The sequence below is a fragment of the Orycteropus afer genome, unplaced genomic scaffold (assembly GCF_000298275.1).
Source record: "Orycteropus afer afer isolate SDZICR_OR568_19922 unplaced genomic scaffold, OryAfe1.0 scaffold00084, whole genome shotgun sequence".
In the NCBI taxonomy this organism is placed as follows: Eukaryota; Metazoa; Chordata; class Mammalia; order Tubulidentata; family Orycteropodidae; genus Orycteropus; species Orycteropus afer.
The window spans coordinates 3,638,329-3,647,986 of record NW_006921671.1 but is presented as its reverse complement, the minus strand read 5'-3'; the positions used below and the strand labels follow the sequence as shown (position 1 = coordinate 3,647,986).

At 39.2% G+C, this 9,658-nt stretch overlaps 1 protein-coding gene across 1 annotated transcript in view; it reads left to right on the top strand.

The window, feature by feature from the left end:
* Window positions 1-9,658, top strand: part of LOC103197837 (cytohesin 1 interacting protein) — a 43,871-nt gene that overhangs the window by 5,876 nt on the left and 28,337 nt on the right. The window lies entirely within an intron of this gene.

The window sequence follows — 9,658 nt, the reverse complement described above, 5'->3', positions numbered from 1 at the left end:
ATCTTGTTTCATTTTTCTGCAAATGGATCTCCAGTTTTGCCAGCACCATTTATTAAACAAACATTCTCTTCCCCACTTAATGGATTTGGGGCCTTTGTCAAAGATCAGCTGACTATAGGTTGATGGATCCAACACTCTTTCTTGAAACAGAAGTCCATGAATCCATCCTCAGACCTTCTTTCCTGGGTAGCTACAACTTTCTCTTTAGTCTCCTCAAAGGCATTTAGAAGTTAAGAAATAGTTCAGCCCCATTATTTTGTTGTATCTTTGAATAATCTGCTAAGCCCTGCAAACCTAATGCTTTTGACATAGAAGGGGAAAAAAGCAGCAATCAAAGGGGACGGGGGGGGGGGGGCAGAGGAGACTAGTGAGTGAGACAGGGAACTAGAAAAGAAGCTAGTGTAGGATTTTGAAATGAAAAACAACAAAACTCCACCTGTGAGTAAGTAGTCTCATCCTCACCACCACTCCCTAGTTTCAGGAAATAAATGAGTGCACAAAGTGAGGACCAGGAAGTGACAGTCTGTTTCTTAGCAGCAGAAGTGGCTACAGTATTGAACTTTGAGCTCTTCTAAGGCCAGGCTACCTATTTTGCAGATTCCCTCTGTCTTTTGCAAATTGACCCCTGAAATATTTAATCTTGATGTCTCAGTAAAAATGGGTGTTGTGAATCATGTCGTGAAGCAGCAAATATTACAATTTGAATACTGATGTCTGATCTTTTAAGTCATTTGATTAAAAACAGAAAAGTGATCATAAGCCCAACCCCAAGGCATCTTGTATTAGTGGCTAGCAAGGAGTTAAGGAGCCTTGTCTACCCAGCAGTTGTAACTGTATGTGTGTTGTGCAGGCCTGCCAAATTGCTAAGATTGGATTTCTCATATTAGATAATGTGCAATAAAAGACAGCTGTTGCCAGCATATGCTGTGCATCACACACCATTCCTCATTCATGATTTTTGGTGCCATCGCTACCATCCTGAGAAAGGCTCTGACTGAGTTTTGGGAGCACAGAACTCCTTGGGTTAGATCCCAGAATAGGGGCTAGGACTGCTCAGCCTTGAGAAGGATGGTAGAATTTTTTTTTTTCCCTAAAGCATAAGACTTTTAATGAGAACTTGGATATACTTGATTTCAGTTAGGCAGATAGCTTTGTGCATGAGCAAGATTGAACCTTGTGAACATTCCTTTCTACATCTCCTGAGTCTGACAGCCAAGGCCAAATTAAGGCAGGTGAGGGTCCTAAACACCAATAATCTGTGGTGCCGCCTCCTCTGCTTAATCATGCATTCACATGGGATAGATGAGTTACAAATATACTTACATGTGTGTGTCTTAATTATCCATGAAGTCACTTCTTTTTAAACATATTTATCGATTTCTTAAAAGAAAGTCAGTCTAAAGGGAAAGGAAAAACAAATACATTCATAAATTTTTTATTATCTAAATAGTCATTTAATTTACTGCCTTGAGGGATTGTTAAATTTCCTCACATAGAGATACATAAATATTCTGATAAAATCTAAATGCAATATACTGATAAATGCCCTTTGTTTTTTTCTTGAAAGACAAATTTAGAAACTCGCTTATTGCAAAACAGAAACATGCTGTGCATGATAAATAAACCTAAAACCTACTGCTTTTGAGTCAATTACAACTCACAGTGACATTATAGGACAGAGTAGAACTGCCCCATAGAGATTCTGAGGCTGCAAGTCTTTATGAGAGCAGAGCGGCTGATGGGTTTGAACTGCTGACTTTTTGGTTAGCAGACCAATGCTTTAACCACAGCACTACTAGATTTCCTTTTAATGTGCCTAACAACTCATTTGTTAGTAAATATGGAGTAATATCAAGCACTGTGTCCTGTACAGCAGACAAAAAATGAAACTCACCTGATACCTAAATTAAAACTTTTTGTGTTAGATAAATATTAATATTTCCAGTATTTTTGGATGTTTGCTATGTTAGTATTATATTAGATTATTACCCATGTTAATATTATATTAAACATATACTAGGCTGCATCCACATGTGTGCCAAATATATTTTAATGTTAAAGTAATATTTTTTACAAAACGTAGGACATAACTCTGTACATAAATGCTATACAATTAAATAGTAACTTGGTTGAATTTATTGCAATGGTGGACTTATTTGAGTTCTCTCATTTGAATGTGTCATCTGGGACAGGAGTGCTTATTGGTTGTTATCCAGAATGTGCAGAAGAGCATACCCTTGTGTTTGTATCATGGCAATGAGCTCTGCTGGCCCCCTGGCTAGAGTTGCTGGATCAGCAGGCATGGTCATACAAGACAGTCCTCTAAAAATGGATCAGAGATCTATTATCTATTACTGTAATCCATCCTTGCCCAGTAACTGTTCATGTTGGACCCAGTCGCATATTGGGTGAATGTAGCAAGAGTTAGACTAGATAGCCCACCCTCACCTCCTTTTTATTAAAAAGAAATAGTATACTCCCAAGAGATTCATCAAGATAAGGAATATCAATTACATGGGAGGAGACCGTAGGAGAAGATACAAGTGAGGTGTTGAAGTGATAGGGGCTTCATAGCTTAAACAAGTTTGAGCATGAGTGCCCTTGTGACCCTGTGTGAACTTTATTTCTAACCAACACTTTCTCACACACTGTAACTGGTATTTATTTCATTTAGTGTCTTGCCAGTTCCCTTCCACTGTGGTGTTTACCTTTCCTTGTCTCCTGTCTGCTTGGCATCTACCCATCTGCTTGAGTCTTGGCCTTGGACAACTGGTGTTCCAGTTTTATTGATGCCCTAAGCACGCGCTTACCTTGCTTATTGGGTAATCTGTCCCTGTTGACAGCCTCTATCAAAAATAAGTAGCCCTTGTGTTAAGATGTGGCGTGTGTCAGAAAATTTGATGGTATTTAATTTATTTAAATTGTTACTTATTTAAAGTCTAGGTGCAAAAGATAAATTCATCCAGAGTGGAAACTAATTTCTAACTTGACTTAGTTTGTGTGTGTGTGTGTGTGTGTGTGTGTGTGAGAAAGAGAGAGAGAGAGAGAGAGAGAGAGAGAGAGACTGATAACTCAAATCACTCAATCCATAGGACCTGAAAATTTGCATCTCACATTGTGCTAGACAAATATTCTCAACCAGTCAATTAGCTAGATAGATTAACAGAAGGGAGATGAAGGAAATTACCTTTTCTGTAGATGCTTATGGATCTGTCTTTCGAATTAAAGATTTTATATTTGCACTTTCCAGAATGATTTTTGATTTAGAAGGCAGTTTGGAGGCAGACCTCTTGAAATCTTGCTATGATTATTTATCTCGCAAAAGAGCATTTAAAATTCCCAAGAGAAGGCTTGTATGTTAGTTAAGGTTATGTGTCAATTTGGCTGGGCCTGGTTTTGAGTGACTGAGTAGCTGGATGTAGTTATTCCCCATGATGAGACTGGTAATCAACTCCATGGTAGAATCTGCTATAAGCAACTGAGTAGCTGCCTTAGGGATGTGGTCTGCTTACACTATATAAGGAGAAGCCTTGAGAAAAGTCTCTGAGCTTTGGGCACATCTGCGTCTTGCATTTTGCCCAGTCTTCATCTCAATGGCCTATCATGCTGTCTGCCTGTCTTGGCACTGTTTCTGGACTTGAATTGGTGGCCCGCTGCGCTGCTTGATAATTTTGGGACTGTGCCATTTTACTTGTTGACCTTGGGTTTGTCAACCTCAGCAGCCAGCAGCTGTCTGATTTAAGAGAAGCCTCCAGCTTCAGTGGGCCGGGAGCAAGAGGCAGAGTTGAAGCACAAGGTTGAGGGGCCTTCACCCTAGTGCCCTTAGAGCTGGCACTTTGAACTCGGACTTCTAGTCTCCTAAATTGTAAGAGAACAAACCCTTGTTTGTTAAAGCCATCCACCTGTGGTATTTCTGTTAAAGCAGCACTAGAGGACCAAACAGCTTGAAATTTTAATAGTTTGTTCATTCTTGCCATCATTCATTAATTTAGCAATTATGTATGAAGGCATTGCTATTTTATCATGTTTTGTATTGGTTCTTTTTCTATGGTTCTTGTTTTTTGGATTAAGAGTTTTTGTTTTGTTTTGTTTTTTGCTTGTTTCTGTTTCAAAATCTTGCTATGTATTTGGGATTTAAATATCATATTTATTTTTTCTTAGTGATTTCTTTTGTGTTTTTCCCAAGAATATTTCATTTGATGAAGGATGAAGTTGAAAAATATTTTAACACATTCCTCCTGGGCAATATGACTTTTTAGAATACTTTATCTTAGATCTCTCATTCCCATTTATTTGCTTGCATTTTTCTCTAATTTTATATATTCACTATATTCCAGGCCCTTTTGGTAATGGGGCAAAAAAAAATAATAATAATAAAATAAAATAGAGCCCCCTAAAAGGCCCAAAGGTGGTCTGGTAGCATAGTGTCTAAGGCATTTGACTGCTAACAAGATGGCTGGCAGTTCAAACCCCCCAGCCACTCCTCGAAAGGAAGGTTGGGCAATCTACTTCTGTAGTGATACTGCCTCAGAAACTCAAGGAGGGGTCACCATGAGTCAGATACTACTTGACAGCAGTGAGTTTGGTGTTTTGTTTTTAAGAGGCCCCAAAGTAGTACTGGTTAGCACTTGGCTGCTAATCAAAATGTTGGCAATTCGAAATCCCCAGTCACTGCACATGAGAAAGATGAAGCAGTCTGATTCCATAAAGATTTATAGCCTCGGAAACCCTATCAGGCAGTTCTACTCTGCCCTACATGGTGGCTATAAGTCAGAATTGACTCAACAACACGGGGCTTTTTAAAAGCCCAAAGCATATGGATAACTATGTACAGAAGTGAGGTATTTGATACATTATGTCTTCATATAAATTTGAAAAATGATAATTTGGGGCATGTTGGGTCAACATAATGAGGCATAAAGGAAAAATTATATTATTAATCACTTATGGCCAATTTAAAATTCCTTTGGACTATAAACCATTTATTTTCTAGTCTTCTTCTTCTGACAAGCAAAATATACTTTCCCTAGGTTTGGGGAAATGAAGAAAAAAAAAAATTTATAATTTTATTTCACAACCATGCCCCTAATATAGATCTAAATGTTTTATTTTAAATACCACCTTTTACGTCAAATTCAAAAGGATTTAAATCCATCTGTTGTAGTTAAGATTGTGTGTCAACTTGGCTAGGCCTGGTTGAGTGGCTGGGCAGCTGGATGTAGTTATTCCCCATGAGTGAGATTGGTTATCAGTTCCATGGAACATGGCTATCAGCTACTGGAGCAGTTGAGTAGCTTCTTTAGGGATGTGTTCTGCTTCTAGTATGTAAGAAGCAGCTTTGAGAAAGGTCTCTAGCTTTTTGGCGCACTTGAACCCTACATGTAGCCAAGTCATTGTTCAGCAGCCTGCCCTGCCCTGCCGATCTTGGGACTTTTTCTCTACTTGAATGAGTGGCCTGCCATATTGTTTGGTAATATTGGGACTGTGACTTTTTATTTGTTGACCTTGGGTGTGTCAGCCTCAGCAGCCAGCAGCTGCCTGAATGAAGAAAAGCCTCTAGCTTCAGTCGTCTGGGAGCAGGAGGCAGAGCTGAAGCAGGTCAAGAGCCTTCACTCAGCCCCTAGAGCTGGCACTTTGAACTTGGACTTGTAGTCTTCTAAACTGTAAGAGAATAAATCCCTGTTTGTTAAAGCCATTGCTTGTGGTATTTTCTGTTAGAGCAGCACTAGAGAACCAAAACATTTAGGAAAACCCCTTTGGGGAAGGGCACAGTTGGCAAAAAAAAGTGTAGTGAGTGTTATTTGTGTGAAAATACAGTATATGTGTGAGCTTATTTCTGGACAATGCACCTCATGTGGAGCCCTACCTGTTAGTTAGGGGAAGTTTGTGTGTTGCTTTGTTGCTATGATAGTGAACAGGTTTCTGTGGAGCTTCCAAACTAACACATACTAGGAAGAATGGCCTTGCCATCCACTTCCATAAGTCAGCCAGTGAAAACCTATGGATCACAATAGTTGGATCTGTAACCCATTGGGCAGCCTTTCATTCCATTGGGTGTGGGATCACCATTAGTTGGGGACCAACATGGTGGCAGCTAGTGACAATAACATATTTATGCATACATGATATATATGTATTATATATATGATATATGAATATCTGATAAATAATGATAGCAAGAGTGATATTTTAAAAATAAAACCTTAGAGATATTAGAAAAAACATGGCCTATATATGTACCTCACAACTTGAATAGAAGACTAAACAGATGAACAGTATGAAAATAGATTAAGGAGATGTAAGTGCAATATAAGGGAGAAACTGAGCATGCTTAGGGATATAAAGTTTATTGCTTTCTTCCACAAAAGGCAGCCAATCACATAGCTGAATTGTCTCCACCCTTGTTAACAGTACGTAGCAGGTACAATCAGGCTATATCAAACCTCACAAACTGGTGTAGGTATTCCACAGGTAGTTCTCATAAATTGAAAATACTATTTAGTAAGAGAATCTTTTTCACTTCTGAGCCTTCCTGTTTCAGTCTTCAGGGTCATATAAATGAGTTGAGGACCGGAACTGACAAGAGAGGGAAATGCAATTCATTCACATCAAATAGGTTGGAAGAGATCACCTCTTCATTAAATTAACTTTACTGACTGCTAGTTGAATGCTGAATACTGCACTATTGTGGAAATGTGTGAGAATGATGGCATGGTACATGGTGATTCGAATTCTTTATGGTGATGTAGCCTTTCCTGCTAAGGAATGTTCTAATGAGCTTTCCATTTTGTAATTTGTTACATACCCATTAATTTCTCCCTTGTATTATTTGTTTTAGTTACCTCTGTGCTGCTCTAACAGAAAATACCTCAAATGGGATGGCTTGAACAAACAGGAGTTTATTCTCTTACAGTTCAGGAGGCTAGAAGTCCGAGTTCAAAGTGCCAGGCTCTAGGGGCTATGTGAAAGCTCCTTGACCTTGGGCTTCAGCTCTGCCTCTTGCTCCTGGCCCACTGAAGCTAGAGGCATCTCTTCACTCAGGCAGCTACTGGCTGCTGAGGCTAACAAGCCCAAGGTCGACAAATGAAATGGCACAGTCCCGATGTTACCAAACCACATGGCAGGCCATTAATTCAAGTCCATTGAAAGTCCCAAGGTTGGCAGAGCATGGCAGTCTGCTGAACAAAGACACGGCTACATGCAGGGTTCAAGTGTGCCATAAGCTACAGACCATTCCCAAAGCTGTTTCTTATATACAGGAAGCAGACCACATACCCAAAACAGCTACTCAGCTGCTCCAATAGATTCTACCATGGAGTGAATTACCAGTCTCACCATGGGGAATAACTACATTCAGCTGCCCAGCCACTCAACCAGGCCCAGCCAAATTGACACACAAACTTAACCAACACATTCTCCTTCCAGTTTTTCATCCTGTAATTATTTTAATTTGCCTATACTGACTACAGGAGCTCCAGTGGTGCAGTGGTTAAAGCATTGGGCTGCTAACCAGAAGGTTGGTGGTTCGACCTCACTAGCTGCTTTGCTAAGGAGCTCTGGTTAGCACAGAGCCTAAGGCACTTGACTGCTAACAAGAAGGCTGGTGGTTCAAATCCACCAGCCACTCCTCAGAAGGAAGGTTGGGCAATCTACTTCCGTAGTGATATCGCCTCGGCAACCCAAGGAGGGGTTGCTATGAGTTGGGTTCAACTCGACAGCACATAACAACAACAACAGCTGCTTTGCTAGCAGAAAGGAGGCAGTCTGCTTCCATAAAGATTTACAGCTTTGAAAACTTCATGGGGAAGTTCTACTCTCTCCTAAAAGGGTTGCTATGAGTTGGAATTGACTCAATGGCAAAGAGTTTTAGTTTGGTATACTGACAATGCATTGATCTTTTATATTTTATGTGTTCATTGGTGAATCACAATCACATTAGGCTGACAATTAAACATCATGGCTTAGCTACTAGCATAAGCTTATGTTTGGACCCTAGGACTAATATTTTAGTATAATCTAACTAACATTCATTAATTCCTAAACAAACAAAAATCAGTTCTAATGTCTTATGAAATAAGATGCTACTTTCTGTTGATTTTTCCTCTATTTACAATGGTAGATTGTATCCAGGAAGCTTATAATCTTTTTCCAAAAACGTGTGTAGGTGTTATTAAACAATGTATATGATTTATATTATTCTGAGGTTTCCTTTCCTTTTCTTCCCTGGAAATCTCACTGCATTAATTCAAAACTATTGCAAAAATAAATTATAAGAAGAATAAAAGGTCTTGGGTCCCTGGTTTCTTTAGAATTGTTTCTCTGTGTACGAGTTGGTCCTTTAGAGATTATTTTATTCTGCTAAAAACAGTAACTCACATTGAACCATTATAGTAAACACAGCCATCTCATCAACATTTCTAAGAGCTATCAAGTATTTGGGTTTTACATTTTATTCCTTGGATGTTATTCTTCTTTGATTGTCAGTGGACTACAATTGTTACAGTTTAATCTTTCAGCCCCAAACCAAAATCCATTGCTACCAAGTGGATTCTGACTCATAGCCACCCAAGACACAGAACTGCCTCCATAGGGTTTCCAAGGCTGTGAATCTTTTTTTTTTTTTTTTTTTTTAGCTTTTATTGTGGTGAAAACATACACAACAAAATGTTCATCACCATAACAACTTCCACATTTATAGCTCAGGGACATTGATGATATTTTTCATGTTGTGCCACCACTGTTGCTATCCTTTTCCAAAATATTACACCACCATGAGCATAAACTCAATGCCTTGCAAATAAAAGCTTCCCCTGTCCACCTCCCTCCTACCCTTAGTAATCATCAATAATCTTTGGTATATATATATTTCCAACCTATCTAGGAATTTTCCTTCCCCTTCCCTCCCACCCCTGATAACCAACTAAGAAAATTTCCTTCCATGTATAAACCTTTCCTTAACTTTTTACAATAGTGGACTAATAAAATATTTGTCCTTCTGCAAGTAACTTACTTCATTCAACATAATGTCCTTCAAGTTTGTCCTTGTTATGCAGTGTTCTGCAGATTCTACATTACTCTTTAGGGTTGCATTCCACTGTATGTATGTACCACAGTTTGTTTATCCATTCCTTGGGTGAGGGGCACTTAGGTTGTTTCCATCTCTTTGCTATTCTGAATAGTGCTGTGATGAACATGGGTGTGCATATTTCTATTTGTGTCCTGCCTCTCACTTCTTTGGGCTATATACCCAGTAAAGGAATTGCTGCATCAAATAGTATTTCTATTTCCAATTTCTTAAGGAATAGCCGTACTGATTCCCCCAGTGGTTGTATCATTTTACAGTTCCACCAGCAGTGTATAAGGTGCCAATCTTTCCACATACTCACTAGTATTTGTTACTTTCTGTCTTGTTGCACTTTGCTATTAATGCTGGAGTGAGACGGTATCTCATGTTTGTTTTGATTTGCATCTCTCTAATGGAGCTTTGGTGGCATAGTGCCTAAGGCATTTGACTGCTAACCAGAAGGCTGGCAGTTCAAACCCAGCAGCCACTTCTTGGAAGGAAGGTTGGGCAATCTACTTCTGTAGTGATACTGCCTAGGAAACCCAAGGACGGGTCGCTATGAGTCAGATCCGACTGGATGGCAAACAATAACAA